The 22207-nt window shown below is 37.0% G+C and overlaps 1 long non-coding RNA gene across 12 annotated transcripts in view; it reads right to left on the minus strand.

Moving 5' to 3' along the window:
- LOC144300471 (uncharacterized) overlaps positions 1-22207 on the minus strand; it is a 100324-nt gene that overhangs the window by 70942 nt on the left and 7175 nt on the right. For 11 of the 12 annotated variants that reach the window (XR_013367130.1, XR_013367127.1, XR_013367129.1 and 8 more), the window contains exon 3: positions 7814-7877. The exons of the other annotated variant lie outside the window; for it this stretch is intronic. This is a non-coding gene — a long non-coding RNA (uncharacterized LOC144300471). The remainder of the gene's footprint in view (positions 1-7813; positions 7878-22207) is intronic. 12 annotated transcript variants of the gene reach the window in all.

Here is a 22207-nt window from a genome sequence, read left to right on the forward strand (position 1 = left end):
GTCTCATTCATTTAAAAAGCTGACAGATTGAGCTCTCATTCTGCCTGATGTCCAAACATACAACTTGATTTGATCATGAAAATCCTTTGTATATAGACTTAGAGTGATTTAAGCTGTTGAAAATATTCTACTTTTGGCATAAAATGAATTTAAAGATGAACCAAAAAATAAGTAAGCAAATGCATTCATCCATTCAGCAAACGTGTATCGAGTGTTTTGTGCATAACATGCCACTCTCATCGTGCATCGTTATGTCAAGTGTTGCTCTACAAATATATCCTGCCTGCCTAGCAAATATCATCAGCCCCTGCCCCCTAGAAGTCTCTAGCTCATTAGTCTGTTTAATGTCATTCATAGCACTTATACCTGTCTGAAATTATCTTATCTACTTGTTTATGTTTATTTTCTGTCCCCTGTTTGCCATCTACCTCCAACCAGAAGCTCTTTGAATGCAGACAGTGTGTCCATTTTCAGCAATGCACTGTCCCCAGTGTTTTGAACAGTGTCTGGTGCTATAGGTACTCAGTTTATATTTAAGGAAAAAAAATAAAGATCTGCCAAATTTTACATAATATTTTATATAAAGAGGTAATGTATATATCATGGTAATTGATTCTCAGAAAAATACTACAAAGTGGCTACAGTTAACACACATGTATAAGAAACACCTCCTTATACTTTTCCCAGCTTGTAGTGTATACGACATAAAATCAGTGTTCACAGACTGTAATTGCTGAAAGATACCCATGCTCTCAAGATGTCTTCAGTACCATACACTCGCCAGATTGAGTTCCATCTGCCTTGTTCATTCTAAGTTCCAGATGTATGGGCAAGCACCAAGCTCACATAAACTTGCAGTAAAGTTTTGCTTCCTATATAGGATAAAACACTGACAACTACTAGAAAATCCACCCGCGTAGCTCCTCCAATTAGCCCAGCTGTGTGCAAATGCTAAGGCATGTTTCCATACATTAAGTTAAAAGCAATTAGATCTACCAGGGGGAAACCTATTTATGTCTTAAAAAGCATTGATACACCTTAGTTAATATTATTGTTAGTTTTTCTTTAAGACAGTGATGCACATTGTATATATATAGAATCTGCCTTTTTTGTTTCTAATTATAACATTGTTGATAGATAGCTCTATTCATGTTCTTCCAGTGTACACAGCTAGATTTCATTTCCTAGCTCCACAAACAGTTAAGTGAGATCATGTGCCTGAGATCTGGTGGGAGGATGATGCATGTTTATGGGCAAAGATGTTAGGAAGCAACACTAATGGACTGAGCTTGGAGGACTTTAATGGAGGTGGAGCCTCGATCCCTGAATGATCACAAAGAGGCATATCTGTCAAGGTTTATCCACTGGACCATGACTTACATGAGATATAAAATTTCTATTATATTAAGCCAGTGAGATCTTAGGGATATTTTGTTACTCAGCTCATGTTATTTTCCACCGTATTACTTATGGTAGAAATTTGAAAAATACAAAAATATATTGCCAGTTCTCTCATGGGTTATCATCAAGATCATTCTGTTGTGATTTTAATCAGAAATACAATTAATATATAGTTAATGAGAATAATTTTGTCACAGCTGTAATACTATATATCGTTGTCCAGAATGAGGTACACATTATCCACTTATTCAAATTGCATTCTTCATTTAGGAACTGCCTATTTCTTATTACATTTATTCTGATATATTTGGTTTATTGTTACTTTTTTATTATTTGCAATTGTAATTAGAATACTTTCCCCTATATCACATTTTTGCTTACAGTTTCATCAAAGCTGTTTTATATATTTCATGACCAGTCACACTACTACTATATTCTTCTATTGTTTCTAATAGTACTTTTTCCTATTGATGCTCTTGGTTCTTTCAATTATGCAGTCATAACATCTATAAATAATGATAATGTTGCCCCTTTTTTTCTATGTATATAATCATTATTTCACTCCTTTGTCTAATTTGTCTATTGTATTTCAAAAAAATTAGATAATAATGGGGAAAGTAGGCACATTACTATAAAGTTATTCCTAACTTTAGTGGAGATATTTAAAGTGTTTCACTGCTAAGAAGGGTGCTAGCAACTAGTTTAAGAAATATATACAATTTTACTTACAGATGTATCATTCTTTTCCTATTTTATAACATATTTTTCTTCTTTGACCTGCACTCAATTGTACTACAAGATTTCATATCGTTAAATAGTTTTGCATTCCTGAAATAAACCCCACTTGGTCATGGCATGTTTTTCTTTTAGTGTAGCGTGGATTTTATTTTCTGGATTTTATTTACTGTTTTACATTAATATTCATAAGTGAGATGATTTACCCATTTTCTCTTTTGTGGTGTCTTTGTCAGATTTTAGAGTTAATGCCATATTAGTTTGGGTTTATTTTTTAAGAATTGGAATGCTTTCTTTATTTCCTATGCCTGAAACAATTTAAATTGCATAGGAATTACCTGTTCTTTGAAGGTTTGAAAACACTCATCCATGAAATTTTTTTATATTTTTGCAGGCAAGGTCCTATTGAACAACATAATGAATTCCTTCCGTGGTCAATTGTTTTATTTAGTATATCTATGTCTTCTCAGTTGATTTTGGTTATTTTCAATTCTTTAGAAAATTGAGAAATGTGTTCCTGAATTTTTAAGTTGGCTATATATTGTATAATATTGATCTGAAAAGTCGAAATTCAATATTTTTTCAAAATGGTGTTTATAAAGGAGATATTTCCAAAAGTGTGTTTCAAGGTATTAATGGAATAATATAAAAAGAGGATCCGGGCAGCCCGGGTGGCTCAGGGGTTTAGCGCCTGCCTTCAGCCCAGGGCCTGATCCTGGAGACCCGGGATCGAGTTCCACATTGGGCTCCCTGCATGGAGCCTGCTTCTCCCTCTGCCTGTGTCTCTGCCTCTCTCTCTCTCTCTCTCTGTGTGTCTCTCATGAATAAATAAATAAAATATTTTAAAAAAGAGGATCCATGGTCAATATAACTGGGAAATTCTTTAAAACAAATTTTAAAGATTTTTTTCCTAAAAAAAAAAAAAAAAAAGATTTTTTTCCTGAGGGACTTCTCAGAGTCCTTAATATTCTTTTTTTTTTTTTTTAAGATTTTATTTATTTATTCATGATAGTCACAGAGAGAGAGAGAGAGGCAGAGACACAGGCAGAGGGAGAAGCAGGCTCCATGCACCGGGAGCCCGATGTGGGATTCGATCCCGGGTCTCCAGGATCGCGCCCTGGGCCAAAGGCAGGCGCCAAACCGCTGCGCCACCCAGGGATCCCGAGTCCTTAATATTCTTATTAGCATTTTCTCTTTAAAGGAGGGATGAGGCATAATGCATATAACATTGTCCATACTTGATTGTATAACCTCCCCCACCTTTTCTTCCAAGGAGCATCTCATGAGACTTGTGTTCTCTGGTACACACTTTGGAAAAGAAGTCTACAGATAAGTAACAAGTTTCTTATTGTAGAAATATTTTCAGGATTGATGAGACTAGAATGTTCTGGAATACAATCCCTTCTAGAAAACTCACAACAATACAAATATTTATATATAAACTTCAATGGCTCAGAAAGACTCTAGGTTTTATTTGACTGAAACATTTCTCACAGTCATACATTTGCTTGCATATCACTCTGAGAAATTCTAAAGACCTTAAATATTATGTAAAAGATGCAACTACAACTATTTGAATATTTTAAAACATTCAAATAAACTTAGCTTAAGTAACAAGGGACTTTGCAAACATTCTTACTTATATTAACTAAAATATTGCTTATTTAAGCAGGGGGCATTTTTTATATCATTGATATTGACCATAAAATCAAGGTTGTATCCACAATATTATGCTGTCTCCAATTTACAGATGAAGAAATGTCTTATTCTATCTAAGCAAAGCCTTTGTACAACTCTCTTCAGAGACTTGATCTTTACGAACAAGTCTATGACATCTGGAAAAGTCCCAAAAAGTTGAAGAAAGTTAAGTAAGTTCTAATACTTTATTGACTATACTTTGTCAATTATAGATGTACGTTTAAACAGAACATGCGCAGAAACTGATATCTTCCTCCTTTTCTGAGACCTACCAAGGAATACGGAATATGGGCCACAATTGAAGAGCTATACCCAAGCAGCCCAAAAACAGAATAGATGGTTAAAGCCATCCTGCATTTGGAAATTTTAACATTCTTCTTAGAAAATTATTACACTCTCAGGCCTAATTAGCAATAAGCAAATAATCTTGAATTCTATTGCTTCTAATTACTTGAGGCAATTCAGAGAGAGGAAACGAGAGTATAGCTGTTAAAAGTAATCTGCCTCATATTATAATGGTTCCTTATACCATTTTATTAAAGTAAATATCTAAGTCAAACTATTAAGCTTCTCCTGGAAATCTACAGGACGTGATTTGACAATGATATGCTAGAGCTAATTTGTATAGCTCACAAGAGCCAGCTGTGCACTTCTGCTCCAATAACTTTGTGTTCAGCAACCCCACGTTGTGGTGGGAGCATTTACATGAGGGAACTGGCAAATATTAAAATCAGAACGTTTTTTCCCCAGAGAGTTGGTTATTAAACATTTACCAGCATACTACTATTAGTTATCCAAAATATATTAATAATGTCAATATCAGTAACCATGAATTATGCAAAGTGGTAATCTTAGTTACTTTGTAGCACATTAGAAAACTTTGATAATCTGATATACTGATAAGTATTAAAATTGTCAAGAAAGAGAAGATATTGTTATTTTCTGAAATAGTACCTGTTGAAATAATTTATCCACCTCTTTCTACATGCACACATAATAAACACACAACTTATTTTTAAAACTCATATAATCTAAAGTTAATAATGTAAACTCTAGGTAGAGGAACATAAATACTTCACATATACCAACAATGAGGGCTAGTATAGCTAGTAACTTTTGTTCTCCTCATACTTGACCCTCTCCTTCCCAGTAGCTAGAGAAAAAGATGGGGAGACGGGATGAGGGTTGTATGTGCCTTACTACTGGAAAAATTAAAACTTTAATTTTTCTAGAGAGATATTACTTCCTCTTGCTTAATTCATTTAATAAATTCATCTGATAAATATTAATTAATTGCCTACTATATGTTAGGCACTACACTGAAGGTGAGCATACAGAAACGAAGTAGCCATTGAAGGTGGATATGAAAATCACATTAGTGGAGGGGTGCCTGGATGGCTCAGTTGGTTAAGCATCAGCTTTTGGTTCAGGTCATGACCTCAGGGTCCTAGAACTGAGCCCCAAATGGGTCTCCCTGCTCAAGGTGGGGGAGCCTGCTTCTCCCTCTCCTCCCCACTTGTGCTCTCTCTCTCTCTCTCTCTCAAATAAATAAAATCATTTTTAAAAATCACATAAGTGGAAATAAGTATAATGTGTGTCTTGATGTAATGGTTATAGGACACTGTGGGGCACCAAATGAGTGTGTAATATATTTATTCAGGGTGGGAGGGGTGATCATAAAAGCTTTCACAGAGACTTTTCCCAGAAAGATTTTAAAATTAAATGTATCTTTGTATGACAGGTATTTCTAGTAGAGAGTGTCACAAGCAAAGGAACAAAAACCCATAACAGCAGGGCACATTCAGGGAACTTCCAATACTTTTAGTTCTGTTGGAGTATAGAGTTTGGGGAGATGGAGAGAGATTGAAGGTCACAGCACACAGAGAGTAACGGATAATAGCAGAAGAGAATTGGGGATATTGACAGTGTCTACTCTGATAGAAAATAAGCGTAAGCCATAGGCGGTAAAGAAGGGAGTCTAACAGGGTGAAACAAGAGATTTCTAGACACAGAGTTCCCAATGAGTGAGTCAGGAAACAGAGACAGTGGTGAGAATGTGATAGTATGACTAGACTTTCAGAAGTAGAAAAATTCAAAATTCTTCCAGACTCATAGAATTTCCATGGAGTGAGATCACCATGATAAAATAAGAGTGAAGGTTAACTGGAAATAAAGTGCTCAAGGAATTAAGAGTCTAAGATCTGTTTGAAATACCTAAATTAATGGTAGCAACTGGGTAAAGGGAAATAGGAAGTCATAACCTATCTACCTGTATGCTTCTTCCAACTTTCAAAATATTGCAAATTATTTACTAGTTAAATTCTTTAACTTTTCACCCACCCAGATATTTTTTAATAAAATTGGTGCTGGAGAATGATGTGCCTTATTTATCTTTTGACTTCTCACTTATGACAAATTGTCACATCCCCTTGTGTGTGTGCATGTATGTGTGTATGTTATGTGCACGTGTGCACGTGTGCGTGTGTGTGTGTATGGTAAAGAGTGGCGGCACACTCCAGCCTGAGATATACCCAATGCGGATAGAAGATAAAACCTAGGCATTTGCAATCAGACAAATGCAGTGTTTGCTATTTGCCAGGAATGGGTTTGTTTCAATTATTATCACTGCTTTTCCAATAATGAAACTAAGTCTTAGCAAGGTTAAATAAATTAGTAAGAACCAGGGCTATGAATAAAATATATACTGACAAAGCCTCCATTCTTAATATTATACTGAGCTAATTACTTTATCGTTTAAATAGTAATCACATCTACGTCATAGCGAACGAATTAAGATTAAAAGTAAAAACTAAGAGTGGTTAACTCCCTTTGCTTGGAGGTCAGATGTTTGTTTATGAATTTGAGTATCTGTTTCTGTTTTCTTTTTTCTTAAGATTTTATTTATTTATTCACAAGAGACACAGAGAGAGAGAGAGAGAGAGAGAGAGAGAGGCAGAGACACAGGCAGAGGAGAAGCAGGCTCCATACAGGGAGTCCCACGCGGGACTCAATCCCTGGACTCCAGGATCACTCCCTGGGCTGAAGGCAGGCTTTAAACCTCTGAGCCACCCAGGGATTCCCAATCTGTTTCTGTTTTCATGTAGTCATTTAGTTGCCAGCTCATTCAGAAAAAACTTCATAAATGTTCAACGAGCACATTGAGCCACAATGACTGAATTTGATAATGTATAGGCACAAAAATAATTATATTCAGAATGATAAACTTTCAAAAATATTTTATTTTTTAAAAAAGCACTTTTTACATATGTGGCAATGTCCTAAATAAGTTATCTATCACTTAACTCATCACTATTCGTTGTAATATAATAAAGATAAGCATTATCAAAGAATCAAACAATATAAACAATAAGGGTCCCTGAACTATTTCCCATAAGAATTTTCTCTACTGTTTACCTGGAGTATTACAGATGACATTAAGTAGGATGAAGAGAGAATGTAAAAGTTGGGCTTGCTAATTAATCATGGATATGTCTGCATCAGGAGAGTTATGGAAGAGGAGAGTACACTATGCTGATAAAAATTATTCAATGTTAAAAAAAATTATTAAATGTTTGCAATAAGATCTAATGTAGCAACGTCCTAATCAGTATCTCCTCATTTCTTGCAATACTCCAAAATTATAAAATCAAGTTTCAACTATATCCATTTTCTTTTAATTATATGAGCCTTTAAAAAGTTCCCTTTAGATTTTTTTCTGATGGAGTGGGCTACAAAGTCATTGTTTTTATCTATCCAGAACACTTTCCCAACATCGCCCTTATTCTGGTAGTAGATGGGCTTCCCTGGTCAAAGAGAGTGGACATGTAAGCCATGCCTGGCCATTCATGATTCCCTAAACATTTTGACCAAATGACCTACGTGATATACAAACAACAAGAAATAGCTTTGTTTTCAGGTTTTTCATTAAGTTGACAAGCCAGGAACACATGGTTCTGTGGCTACTTAGGAATATCTTTACCAGTAGCATGAATGAAGACTATTCCCATAGGAGGAAAAGTGGCCACCAAAGAGGGAAGCTGATTCTGAAAATGAAGAAAGAGAGACAATTCAATTAAACTAAAGCCACAGGTACCCACAGAGCAGGCATTAATGCAATCTGCCCACTTATTAATGCCATGAACAATTAATTTTCCAAATCTGAATTATTTTCTGTTTCTTACTATTCAAGAGGTCATGGCTACGGACCTAAATCAAAAACTAGTTTCTAACTCCAACTAGTTGGTAAATCTTGAGCAAATCACATTTTTTCCCTTTGGTGAGAGCCTCCTTATCTAATGATCGATATGAACTTAATCCTTTGGTCTTCATTCCAATGTTCCATGATTCTATAACCTAAGGATACAATTAAATTAAAATGACTCTTACAAACTCTATCCTAGTTTTACTCAACTAGCATTCCTTCTATAACCATTTTCCTGATTCTTACCCTATGTTATTCCTACCTAGTGGAATTGACAGAGAAGACAGTACAAAAAGAAAACATAACCAGTGGTACTTTGCAGGGTTAATTTTTGATTTGGCATTGTTTTCATGAGAATATGAATTGTAGGTAAGTTATCTAAATGAAAGTTATTAATTCTCTATGGAACTGATCCAAATATGTTTGTTTATTACTAAATAGTTTATGCTATAGTTTACTCTCTAACTTAAAACCATAATAAAGTCCATACTAATTAGATGTGATTCAGAAAAGTTTATTAAACACTTATCCCAATGAAAAAAATAATTTACATATCACCCAAACTGGGTCTCTTTGGGTCTGATGCTTAGCGCTTTGCTCTGCACATTAAACACTCAATAAATGTTTGTAAATTAAATTAAAGGAGTTGCTTTTACTGCAGCTCACATGCCCTCCCATGATTAATGAATCATCACTAAGTGAGAAATTAATGAGTATGCTTTGCACATCAGAAAAAAAAGAAAATGTTCTCTTTTTGAGAGGGACAAAATTTCACAGCAGGGGAAGAAAAGAGGCAACTCCAGGAATTAACAAGAAAGAAGTTTGCAATTACAGCTACTGACATGTGGATAAACTCAAATAGCTGCTAAAATCACTACCTGTGAGCTGACTAGCTCAAATTAATCAAGATTTCACAAATCTCTCCCTCCATACAATTAGAAAGGAACAGAAGATGGAAAAATCTACCGAGGACAGCTCCAAAGTTAAGATTTCTTATGGCTGCCAGGTTTCCAGTTCCTTAGCCCACATTTCTCTACTTATCTCCCATAATCAAAGAATGAGAGTACACAGGGGGTCAGACGGTAGAACTTGGCAACCTGAATTTCAGAGAAGGCAACTGGGGATGGACCCCAAAGTAGGAAAAGGAGGTAATCCTGAATCCACATGTGGTATGTTAGAGAATTGCAGCAGATAGAGAAATCCAAGCAGTCAGGCAGGCAATTAATGGCAGGAAGATCCCCGTATAGAGCAGCTACTCCTAAAAGTGGAACATAATCATCAGTGGGGAGCAGCTATATGCAATTAGAAGTCTGAACAAGCAGGCAAACAGGAAAGGATGCAAAGGCATCTTGCAGTCTGGTGTTAGGTAAAATTGGTAAGATTCAGGGAGAAGAATAAGTCACTTAGAATTTAAGTAGGAGACAGAAAAATGTCACATTTTGATCAAAGGCTTGATGACGCCACTTATTGTAACTGGGGCATAAGCAAGGGGTAAGGCCTTATAAAGGGGTGGCCTGATGCTGAGTCAACAGGTTACTATCCCAACATGAATTAATATTTCTCAACTATGAACAGAATTGGTCACAGGCCTGGGCCAGCAGAAAAATGATTGAGGTGGTGTCTGCCAAGTGTCTAGCAGAGAAGAAACACTTCACTAGCACCATTTCCTTTTTTACTTTCTTCCATTATTTTACTGGGGTGCTAGAAACAGAAAAATCAAACAACTAAAACACTCACTATACTTTTGAATGTATATCCAGTCCCATCAACACCTGACCACCAGATTTCTTAGCATAGCATTTCGACTTTTTTATAGTTGCTGATAGCACTATGCTCATATGAAATATTATGTGCTATGAATAGACAATAAATACAGAATTAGTGGCCCTGAGAAATAATCAGTTGAGTTAATGAAAGGAAAAAGTAAGCAAGAGAACCTGGATTTCAGAACTCTGGCAAAGTAGCTCTAGGCCCTCTCAGAACATGTGAGGATTTTCACATGTAGGAAGGAGCCCCCTGTTACTTCTCATGAACTCCACAGATGCTGCTGAGTATGGTTATTGGAAATAAAAGACTAGTTTTCATTCAGAATAACTTGCTGATTTACATAGGTAAAGAGAGTCAAAGGACTGGTTAGAATATTATATACCAGTGTCTCCTTTATGACTGTTCTATTCTAAATTTTTTGCACTGATACCCCCTACCTTCCCTCCCTTTTGGATTTGATAAAATATAGCATTCAACAATTTCCTCTAGAACTCAGCCATTACTTGGGATCAGTGCCCAACAAACATGAGTGGTTGCAATTTTTGGTCAAGAGATGTGTGGGTGGAATATTCCTTTCAGATTTGACATTAACACTGACATTGCAATATAATGGCAATTAAGTATAATTCTGAAAAAAATAGGGAATAATGATCTACTGAAACAAATGCCTCCTACCCTTGTCAATTAATTCTAGTCTAACAAGTTTTTCCCTTGCTACAAGTTATAGCCACCCACAGTAATCTTTACATAGTCATAGACTTTTTAGTGTTTGACAGTTTAGAATTCCATACGAATTAGTTTTCTCCAATTATATTGGGGTTTAGTTATCCTTTCTAGTAAGACGCAGTCATCATAACATTTTTAAAAGCCAGCTTTATTCTTTTCTGATTAGGACATGATACCGCTATGAGAATTTGATTTGGTTAAAATTATTATATGTTAATTTTATGACTCTCAACTAAAAATGATGCAGAAATTTAAATTCACATTTAAAAAAAATACTGACGATATGTGATGAAAGAAAACTTGTTAAATTTTACATGAAAATAACTGCTAAAAAGAAACTATGAACACATTTAATATAGGACGTTGTAACAATTAGTGTTCACTCCTGCCAACAGGTTATTTTCTCCATTTATGATTTTAGGTTTTACAGTGTAATCATCAGGCCAGTAATAGCTAATCAGGGCATTAAATAATGTTAAAATCTTTTACCAGGCTTATAAACATTTGTGCTGCTAGATTTTTCACTAGTTGAAAGCAACAAGACAGCCTGTTAGGTAGCTGAATATAGAGTATATTGGAATTGCGCCATATGCTGTTTCAAAGAAATATCTGACTTAGCTAAGAACATGCTTTTGATTTATTAGTTGACTTCTGTGCAGACATATGTGATTTCTTGATTCTTTTATTCGTGTCACACTTTTGATGCAATCAACCCTCATGTTCTCTTCTCCTTTTCTTCAATTCCTGGGAGAAAATACAATCAATCACTGAGGAAATGTGGTAGGGTAACAGCCCTTTTTCTAATACAATTTTCCTTTTTTATCCTGCTGTTTTAAAAAATATATTTTTGAAAGAGAAAATAAATGAGGTGATTTAGTGGTGATCTTCCTCTCTGCACATTTTCAAATTTGGCCTGCCTTGATTTGTCAATTTTGATATTGGAAATTGATAGAAAATGATACAATTCCTCTTACTTTTATACTAATCTGTTCCTTAAAAAAAATACAGCTATAGTTTGTCATATCTTCCAGTAACTAGAATTCTGAAATAAAAATGGGATTTGAAAGACTAGATGGGTAATTGTATATGATTCAGATGCCAAGTGGCAAGCCCAATACTAAAGATAAAGGAAGTACATTTTATTATGACTTAGCACTCATTAAAAACATACCACATGCTGAGGAATAGTAATGCCCTTTACCTGGATTACCACAGGTAATGTTCCCAACAACTCATAATTCAAATATTGGCCTTAGCCCCGTTTTGCAGTTAAAGTAACTGAGTCTCGGGGCCTACATCAATGTCCAAGGTCACATAGCAAGTAAATTACAGAGCCATGATTCAAACAGAGGCCACTTAGCTTCATGGCTTTCAAATACTAAGTTGTTCCCTCTCTTGTCAACTTTAAAACATGGTCAATTATCTATTCTCTCAGCTTCTGTTTCCTATTCTGTTCTCTAAAGCATGAATAATATCATCTATCCCTTCAGACACTTGGGAAGAATAAGTCAATTTAAAACAAAACAAAACAAAAAGTGTGAAGAGTTGAGAGCAGTAAGGCATAGACTTTTATGGATCCGAGGAAACCATAAAGGCTCTCTCTTTATAGGATTAAATTTTCTTAAGTGACCTGCCCAGATATTCTTACAACTAAGAACCTTCACTGAATCCTGCAACTATTTTAGAACTAAGGCTACATACAACCCAGCTACTGCCCAGCCAACTATATTCTTTTTCCGACTAGCTTGAAACAGAATCTGATCATTTCTGTACCTTGAATACTTGTCTGAGCAGTCATTTGATATAGCAGGGAAACAAACCCTTCAAATTGAAAGGATAAGACAAACTGTTACCATAGCTAAAGCTACTTAGGGCTAGCCTTCCGGCCAAGTGGCAAGGTGAAATACAGGCATAGTTTCAGGGATCCTATAAACAGACCAGACCAATGGATGAGATGGAGACAAAGTACTAAAATAAATATAATTATTCTCCTGTGTTCTAAGAAGGAAGGATACTGTGGCTACTGGTTTGGTTTATCCCAATTGAGATGGTTGGCGGAGATGCACAATCGAAGAAACACAGAGGAAGGGAGAGATCCCTTTACATAATGCAGACACAAGACATAGATACTGTTCCCTCTTCAATCCATTATAAATAGGCTCCACCCTTATCACTCCACCAAAACCACTTTAGTCCAGGTCACCATGATCCATGTGATTCAAGCAAATGGTCAATTTTCAGTATATTGCCTTTTTTTTTAACAACATTGAGCACAATTGCTAGTTTCCACTTGGCATCCCTCTTCTTGCTTTTTCTCCTCCCTCATTGGTTTCTCATTCTCATTCTCCTCGGCTGAATCATCCTCTTCTCCCTGATACTTAAATGCTGGAGTGTCTCAGGGCCAGTCCTTGCTTGTCTTTTCTATGTGTTGTCACAGAAATGGAAACAACAACAAAAACATGAGTGAGTTTCTAGCAAAGAGAGCTAAGGGAAATAGGCAAAAGTTAGGAGTTGACCTAGATAATAAGCTCATTTGTGGAAATTCTGAAAATGCATGAGAAGAAAGATAAAGATATGGAACCAGCAATTGTCTGAATGCCCAATTAACAGGATTGTCTGCACCATGGCACCTCTAACATACACAAAGTGATCTCATGACAATATTGCAAGTTGGAGATGAAGGCTAACAGGAACCTGAGAACCAGAAAATGAAAACTGAGCAAATGGGAAAAAGGGTCTACACAGGATCATATGAGCAAATGCCCTATGCGAATGAAGTAAAAATCTTTCAGTTTTATTCTGGCCCCATGAGGTCAAAGTGCCTCAGAGAGACACCTAAAGAAGTGGTTCTCCCCTAGAAGGATGTACATTTTGTACACTTAAGTTACCAGCAACTGAGTCTAGAGAAAGAGACATGTCTCAAAAAGAATCATGGGTGTGACTATTAGCAAATCAAGCTAACCAGAATTAAAGATGCAAAGCTATGTTCTGTGGGAGTTGTACTGTCACCAGCCTGCACTAAAAGAGGATTGTGGCAATTTGTGATTTACTATGTCCACTGGTCTCCTACCATTCAGAAGCAGGAAGCAGAGGCTGAGAAAATCACTCTGTCCCCAGAAAAAGCATAGTCTCCAATGCCTTCTTTAAGTGTAGTCAAGGAGGATTGCGTAGATGGAAGGGGGCAGAACTAAGGGTTATGGAAAATAGTAGAAAACTGGAAACTAACCAAAGAACGTTTCTGTACACCGAGGGTAGAGAGCTATGTAAGTGTAGGACAAAATTGCAAAGACAGGATTAAATATAGAAGAATTTTATTAGGGAAAAATCCTATGTGAAAAGAGAGAGAGAGCCAGATGCAGCTGAGAGAGCCATCAGACCATGATCTAGGTTTGCCCATGACTGAAGGGGAGAAAGGGAAAACACTGGGAAGCATTCTAGACTGCTGTGCAGTTTAAACAAAGTCTAACAAAGCCATGAGGGAGTTGTCAACCCACTCATAATTCAAGCTCGGCCTTTTTCTTCCTGCTTCCATATCTGAATATTGTCATTTGTCCCATATGAATTATTTCTGATCCCCTTTTATCATTGGAATGAAAGTAATTCATTTTATAAGTCAATGGCCGTATCCTCGTACCTAAGGCCTTATTGAACTTTTAGCAACAACACCACATCTGGCACAGCAGCTTCAATTGGGGTTACTACTTAGTTAGACCTACAGTAGTTGATAGCCATTTTCCTGGATCTGTCTGGCCTCTGCAGGGGCCAGCCTGGGAAAATAACTTGACATATAATAGATGACACCACCCCTGCATCATCTATGTCTTTAATAGTGACACTAATCTCCACCATCCTCACTGGGATAAAATAGTGTTTTGATTTTCTATCTTGACTGGGGGCAAGAGGGGGTTAGTTTTAGAGGTTTCCATTGGGCCTTCCCCATTATAATATCACTTACTCTACAGGCTAGGGACCCAATGTAGCAGTTAATCCTATTCCAAGTAGATATCAATTCTGATTATGCATTCAGGACTGGGGAAATGACAATGAGATGAGTCCATGGAACAAATGAACACACTGTGAGTTGGACTTTAGTCATGACTTTATTTACTACTTGGTCCCATGGTTCCACTCCAACAGGAGACCAGGAGGACATGTTAATCTCTGATTATCAATGTCAACTCAGACCATGAGTTCAATAGTCCTTGTAACTCTTGTTATTCCCCTTTCCCCAATGTACTCTTTCCCAGATAAATGATGGTTTAAGTATCTTTGGAGAAGGATAGAACTGCCATGATATATACTTCCCATGGGGTTGAAGAACCCTTCCTCTTAGGGACCTAGACACTTCTTTAGTCAATGGGTTATACACCAGAAAAATGACTGTCTCTGAAAACTGAGCAAGGGATCTTAGTTTCATATTCTGCAGGGCTATTCTTAGCCTCTTGCTCTTCTCTCATTCTCTTTTCTCTTTTCCTCTCCTCTCTCTCTCCTTCCTTTTTTCTCCCTCTTTCTTATTGATGTTAGGTAGCAATATTTGCCCATGGGGACACATGCTTTATTTACCATCTCTGCAACTCCTGGTGACCTTGCTAGATTTTAAAAATTGTGGCCTCCTAGCTTCTGGTGGTTAAGCACCATCATTTGGCCTCTACTACTGATGGGCCCCACAGGACATCAATTCATGAAATGAGCACAGCTCTGTGACCACCTACTATCATTGCTGGCCTACATCTCCCTCACCAGCACATTCCTCATGGCTTTGGTGAATGGTCTGTCCTCTCAACCCTCTCATGGACATAATCTCATGGTGGATTTTTTGGCCCTACTAACATTCCATCATGCTCACTTCTCCAAAACATTACTGCTTCTTTCTCTATCATCTTTCAGGCCAATTCAGGATTCCTAACTTACTGAGAGTTGGCTGTTATTTTTCTAGGGTTCTAAGAGCCACCACAGTAGCACACTGTCCCACACCTACAGTCTTTGCTATGGTGGTCATCTTCATTTCCCAAAAAAAGTACCCCTATGTTAACATCCTTGTTTACTCAGACTTGCATTCTGGCCCCATGACCAAGCACCCTTAAAACATTCCATCTCTTGTTATTGGTCTGGAAGCCAGGAGAGGTGATGAGGGTAAATCTGAATAGGGCACCAGTTTTCCTTTAGGGAGAGACTTCTGTAGCATCTTGTAGCACAGTTGGTGTCAGCTCTTTCCACTCAAGGAAGGGTAGTCACCTCCACACATCTAGAAGGTCCAGAGGGACTGCAGAGTCAGCATCCTCAGGGATATCCAAAGATCTCTGCAGCACTTTTCAGGATCCCCAAGTTTTCCCTACTAGGCCTCCGAGCTTCCCCTGACAGATCTGCCTTGGCTGAGTGTTCAACATCTCTGCAACTCTTACAATTAGTTCTCCTCTCTGCCATTTGACTGTACCTGCCTTCAAATATGTGAAAACCACTCAAGCTCCCTAGTTGTTTGTTTTTTATTAAGATTTTTTTTATTCATGAGAGGCAGAGTGAGAGAGAGAGAGGCAGAGACACAGGCAGAGGGAGAAGCAGGCTCCATGCAGGGAGCCGACGTGGGACTCAATCCCTGGTCCCCAGGATCACACCCTGGGCTGAAGGCAGCGCTAAACCGCTGAGCCACCCGGGCCTGCCCCAAGCTCCCTAGTTTTCACATTTAGTCATTAACCATTAAGAAATGGCAGGTGAGCTTCCATTATCCTTATTCTTCTCCACAGCCTTATTTCAATATATAGCCAGCCAACTCCATTTTTGTTTGTTTGTTTGTTTAAGATCTGAGAGATTGAGAGAGAGACAGAACACATGCAAATAGAGGGAGCGGCCAAGGGAGAGATTCTTCAAGCAGATTCCCCGCAGGGAGCCTAACTCAGGGCTTGATCTCATGACCATGAGATTATAACCTGAGCTGAAACCAAGAGTCAATGGCTTAACTGACTGAGCCACCCAAGCGCCCCATCATTGTCTTTGTAGGCATGGCTGCCCTGTTTTGGTCACCTGTGGCTAACCCTCCCATTCCAGTGACTTATATCTTTAGTACAACATTTGGGACGTTTGTGGCTGATTGGAAGAATGATTTCAGTTTAGTCCAGCTTCCATCTCATCTAATGGCCCAAAGCAGAGCCTGCTTCACAGGCATGTGACCTAGCAGGGCTCTGCCTTAAGAAGGACTCTGCTATTTCCATCATGAAATTCTCAATAATTTTATATTTGTACTTGTTTCATAAGTAAAGTCCAGTGGGACAATGGAATATACATGTGAGCAGAGATGAAGCAAAATGCATGTCAGCCTGTTTTGTTTCCTACCTCCCACTTTAGATATATGCTAATGAGGTCCATGAGCACAGGGTTCCAGTGTACCCATAGTAAATTAAAATTTAGAGGACTCAAATCAAGTGCACAGTGTCTACAATTGAGTAAGTAAGGACACCAATTGTCCCAAGAGGCTATGCTTTCTGTTCCAACCAGAACTGCTTCAAACACAGAAAGAAAACAATGGTGTTTTAAGAAATATGAAAACCAAAAAACTTTATCGTACTCTTTCTTACATTAGCTCCTTGCATTAGTGAACTACTTTATGTTAAAAATGATGACACTGAAGGAAAGGAAGAACAGGGCAACCCACATTCCCTTCTCCTTTCAGTCCTTCCTTACTCATCAGTAAGCCAGAGGTAGAAAGTGTGAAATAAAAACAGTTGAGTCAGTTTTGTGTAGTTTCCACTGTTCTAATTAGGGGGGAAAAAAGATATTCAGATATAAACTACCAAAAAAGTACAATTTTGGTGATTCTCCATACAAGTCAAATGCTCTTATATTTGCATTTAAAACAGACATTGCACAATAGAGAGATGAATGGCAAAATTAATGCTAACAATTTAAAGTTTAAATTTCCTTTACTTAAAACATTAAATGGCAAATTAAAAATACCATGACAAGGGAGACTCTGAAGGAAAGGAAAGGCTTTATACTTTAGTGCCTTTAATGATACTTTTTCCCTCTACTTTTTGAACAAGAGGCCTCATGTTTTCATTTTGAACTGAGCTCTGCATAATTACGTAGCCAGCCATGGTCACCAGCTAGCTATTCGGCTTCTCCCCACCTCACTTATTATTAAGTGATTAAGTAAAAAATAGGTTCCGGCTGCAGGTGCTCAAGTCCTGGAATGTGGCTCCTGGCCTCAAATAAAGGGAGGGGGGGTAGGGTGGGGGTGGCGCCGATGTGCAGGTTGATCTGTTGGGAGGAAGTATGTATGTCATGGTAATTAAGAACACACATGCCAGAATCAGAGAAACTAGTGCAAATTCTGACCTGTTGCCTTCATGATCTGGGGCAATTTACTAAATCTCTGTGCATTTTCTTCATCTGTAAAATGGGATTGTGATTTATAACAATATCTACTACTCAAAGTTGTATTAAGTGAGCTAATATACGTAAAACACTTTGAATAGTGTCTGGCATACAACTGGTACTATATAAATATTAGCCATTAATATTATTTCACAAAATACAGGGAAATAGCCTAACCTTAAGCAGAAATATGAGCCACCTATACTTTATTATACATTAGTATTGTTATAGGCTAGCATTATTTTTTCAAATTATACGTTAGAAATACTTTCTTTCACTAATACTACCTAAAGATACTCAGCTATGGTATATGATTTTGATAGATGAGCAGAAAGCCATCATGATTACCACAAAATGAGCAGTTTCTGGGCATCTCAAACTTAGGAGTAGTGCTCAGACACTACTTCAGATACTCAGCTTGTAGAAACGCAAACTACATTATTGTTGCACTGTTTGAGCTACAATTACCTGAGAAGGAGGAGAAATTTATGAAATTTTATTTCCTAAATTAAATGTTTATTTAGTAATTCACTAACCACATTGAAAAAAAAATAACTCACAGCAAAGCTAGCTAAAACAAAGTATCCTAGAGTATCCTAGAGACTCACCAATGTTTGGATGTTCCAGCACACACAGATCATACATTATATTGATGTAACACAACTTGGAAAGTTCAGTACTACAGAGAATAGAGCCTGAACTTAGCTAGAACTGGGAAGTAATGTTTGTAATTAGAGAAACCTAAGTTCCTGTTTCTCTAAAACAGCTATGAAACTCTTCCATGTTCCAAATCCCTTTGGAAGTACATGAATGTAAGAAGGAAACAAGTGCCCAGCCTCAATAATTAAAAATACTATTGCAACATTTATCTTTAAAGAGAGCTTTGTATGCTGGGAAAAGAAAGATTTCAACCTGATTCTAAGTAAAATAATCTTTAACAAAGTACACACAGAAATTATTGCATTAAAAAACCAAAGCATGCATTTTCCCTTTTAGGTTAATTTCATTCTCCTGCAAAATGCCCTGGGCATTTTGATTCTCTTACTGCTGTTCCTATTTTCATTTCTTTGCTTTTCTCTTCTCCTAGTATACAAGCACTTTCTCATAAGTGTTTATATCCTTCCAAAGTGATTAATATAGTGTCACACAAGCAGTAAAAATCTCGTTTCATTGATTGTCACTGGATTAGTGAATCTTAATAGGATTTTTTAACAAAGATATTTTTTTAAATGAATTTGAAAGGAATAAATATAGAAATCAGAGATTTTACACTATCTTCCTATAATGGTGGCTCAAAGGAACATCATTTAATAACACTGTGATGTTATTAAATCTCTGTAAGTTGAATAATATGAAACAAAACACTTAGAGATGGTATAGTAATAGCAGGCCTAACTTGCTCGCCAATTCTTGATACTACTTTTCTCCTCAGAAGTCTCTTGAATCAAAGTGGATTAAAGCTGTGCCTCTATAATTCTGGATAATGTCAAAGCCTAGCTAAGCACACTACCCTTTGACATTCACTCCAGTATCTGTGTCTAATTCAAAGTATCTATAGGCATGTGACAACTTACTCTTAGAATGGTATTATAAATTTAGAACTGGAAAGGGTCTCAAAACTTATCCAGCCTATAGTCTTCATTTTCAGATGCAATACTAAGGTTCTCAGGAGTTCTATCATTTTCCCAAGGGCACTCAGCTCAACAGAGAGGGTGGACACGAGCAATCAAGTTTCCTTAACTTCAGGCCAACTCTTTTAACCCAACAGCATTGCCTTATACAACTTTCAGGATATTCCATGACCCAGAGATAATCAGGAGCAATGTTTAGTTATTAGATCCTTCTAATATGAGTCACAGGAAAAACAATGCACTAATTCAGAAACTCAAGAGAATCAGGACTTCTGGATGCTTCCCAGACTATTTAGAAATCATGTGAAATCCCCATGCACCTATATAAATCTTTATTTTACTTCCTACATTTTGGAGGCACACAAGAATATTGACTACAGACTGGTCCTGAAACTCTGATGTAATGAGTCAATAGCTCTTGTTTGAAACACCTTATCGTGGTTTCCAGGGCTTCTTTTTGAAGAAATTCCCTGTCTCCAAGAGTCACTGCAATCCTCCAGGGTTGGGAGTTGGACTGGAGATGAAGCGATGCTTTGGATGTTGAGGTTGCAAAGTTTAATGGTGTCAGGTTGAATAATTGCCATATTTTTTTCTTCTCCTCTCTGACTTCCTCTGTTACAACAGTAAGATATACAGTACAAATACTTAAATACATGCAGAAAAGGGAGAGATTTTATAAGGAAATGACTTCAGGCTTATTCCTTTAGGGCTGGTACAGAATTTGTCTGCCTGAGAGGTGGAGGGAGTATCCTCTCCTAAATTATGAGATCAAAAATAATGAGAAAAGGAGCCAAATTGGGCTAGGCTAAGAATTTAGGACTTAGCCTCTCTTATGGATGTAATTATGGTATTGTGGAAAACTTGCAGACATAGAAAAGATAGCTTCAAAAAAATACATGGAGACAGCCTAGAGGCCCACATGTCTAAATGTAGAATTGGCTTGAAATTGCAGTCATACAGAATTGTCCTTTAGAATCCTAATACATTAAAACAAAAAGAAATCTTAGAGGACATGTCAAACAGATGAAAGATTAAGAAACTGAGGCTCATGACAGTTAAGAGGCTATCCAAAGGTCATACAACTGTCAGACACAAATCAAAGTCAGGCCTTTCTCTGTATTTCATATTTGTAATCACCTGCTTAATACTGTGGTGAAAAGAAGTCCAGCCCCAAAATTTAAGAATCAAAATGTAAACTGCTTGAATCTATGGATTGGAGAGTTGTGAGACATGTCAAGGACACAGGGAGACTATGGGAAAAGAGAACACATATTTTCCTTTTGTCATTATTTAATGAGCAGTCCGTTCCTCCATGGCCACTGCTTTTGGCTAGGTATGAGCTATGGAAACATTTTTCCTGGATTCATCTATTCCCTGGAAAGGAAACTCAATCTGGCTTAAGAGAAAAAGTTTCTCTCCAAGTAATGATAAATTGTCTAAATTGAAAGCTCACACCATAAACAAATTTGAGCAGTACAGACATCTCACAAAATTAAATTTCCATCTAGTGAATTTGAATGATGTTTTGAGAAAAAGAGAGGATAATGTTTTCAGTCCTGCTTTATATGACTTTCTTCCACAGTAGTGTTTTTGAAGTCCACTCCCAGGTAATTAAGAACACAATCATAATGACTTCTTTTTTTTAATTTCTGCAAGCCCTGTTTTTAGTGAAATACTTAATGTGCTTTGAATGTAACCACTAATAGTATTGTTTTTACAAGGAAATAAAAAGGCTTGCAAATTTTGATATTCATGCAGTTTCACTTTACATAAAACTGAATACATCTAAGAAATTTAATCACACAAAATGTTCTACATATATTCCTATTTTTCTTTTGCATTTCCCTGGAACTAAATTTCATATATTCATACAATCCATACAGATTCTACATATTACACACTCACTAGTATGTTATCTCTATAATAGTTCTATTGTATAGTTTAAACTAAACTAAAATATAGTTGATTTAAACTACTAGTCAAAAAATTCAAGAATCAATGTTTTTTATAAAAATTATTCATAATCTTTTATATAACCAGGCTCCAACATACCTAATTTTATCTCCCACTATCCCTCATCCTCCCCCAGCTCTAGGCACTGTGAGGTGGTGCTTTCTCATCTGTGCCTTATGCTTTTTCACCATTTTTGCTCATCCTTCCTCTAACAGCAGGAAGCCTAAATCATACCCAGCCTTACGGAGTCAGATCAGATGGCTCCCTAGCACCCCAGCATTTCCTAATACTTTGATCAGGATTAACCTCACTGCTGGTAAACTCTTGGACCCTTTCCCTTTCTTCCTGCTACACCCATATCCTTTTGCCTTATAACACAGATCTTGAAGGAACAATTTACAAACAGTCTTACAACAGTTCAACTTATGATTATTTGACTTTACGATGATGCAAAAGCAATAAACCTTCAGTAGAAACCGCACTTCAAATTTTGAATTTGGATCTTTTCCTGGACTAGCAATCCTCTTTCATGATACTGGGCAGCGGCAGCAAGCTTGCTGCCACAGCTCCCAGTCTGCCAGGCAATCATGAGGGTAAACGGTCAACACAGTTGCCACAATTCTATGCCCACCCAGCCATTCTGTTACTCACTTTCAATACAGTATTCCATAAATTACATGAGATATCCATACTTCATTATAAAACAGGCTTTGTGTTGGATGATTTT

This window comes from Canis aureus, chromosome 28, assembly GCF_053574225.1.
Source record: "Canis aureus isolate CA01 chromosome 28, VMU_Caureus_v.1.0, whole genome shotgun sequence".
NCBI lineage: Eukaryota > Metazoa > Chordata > Mammalia > Carnivora > Canidae > Canis > Canis aureus.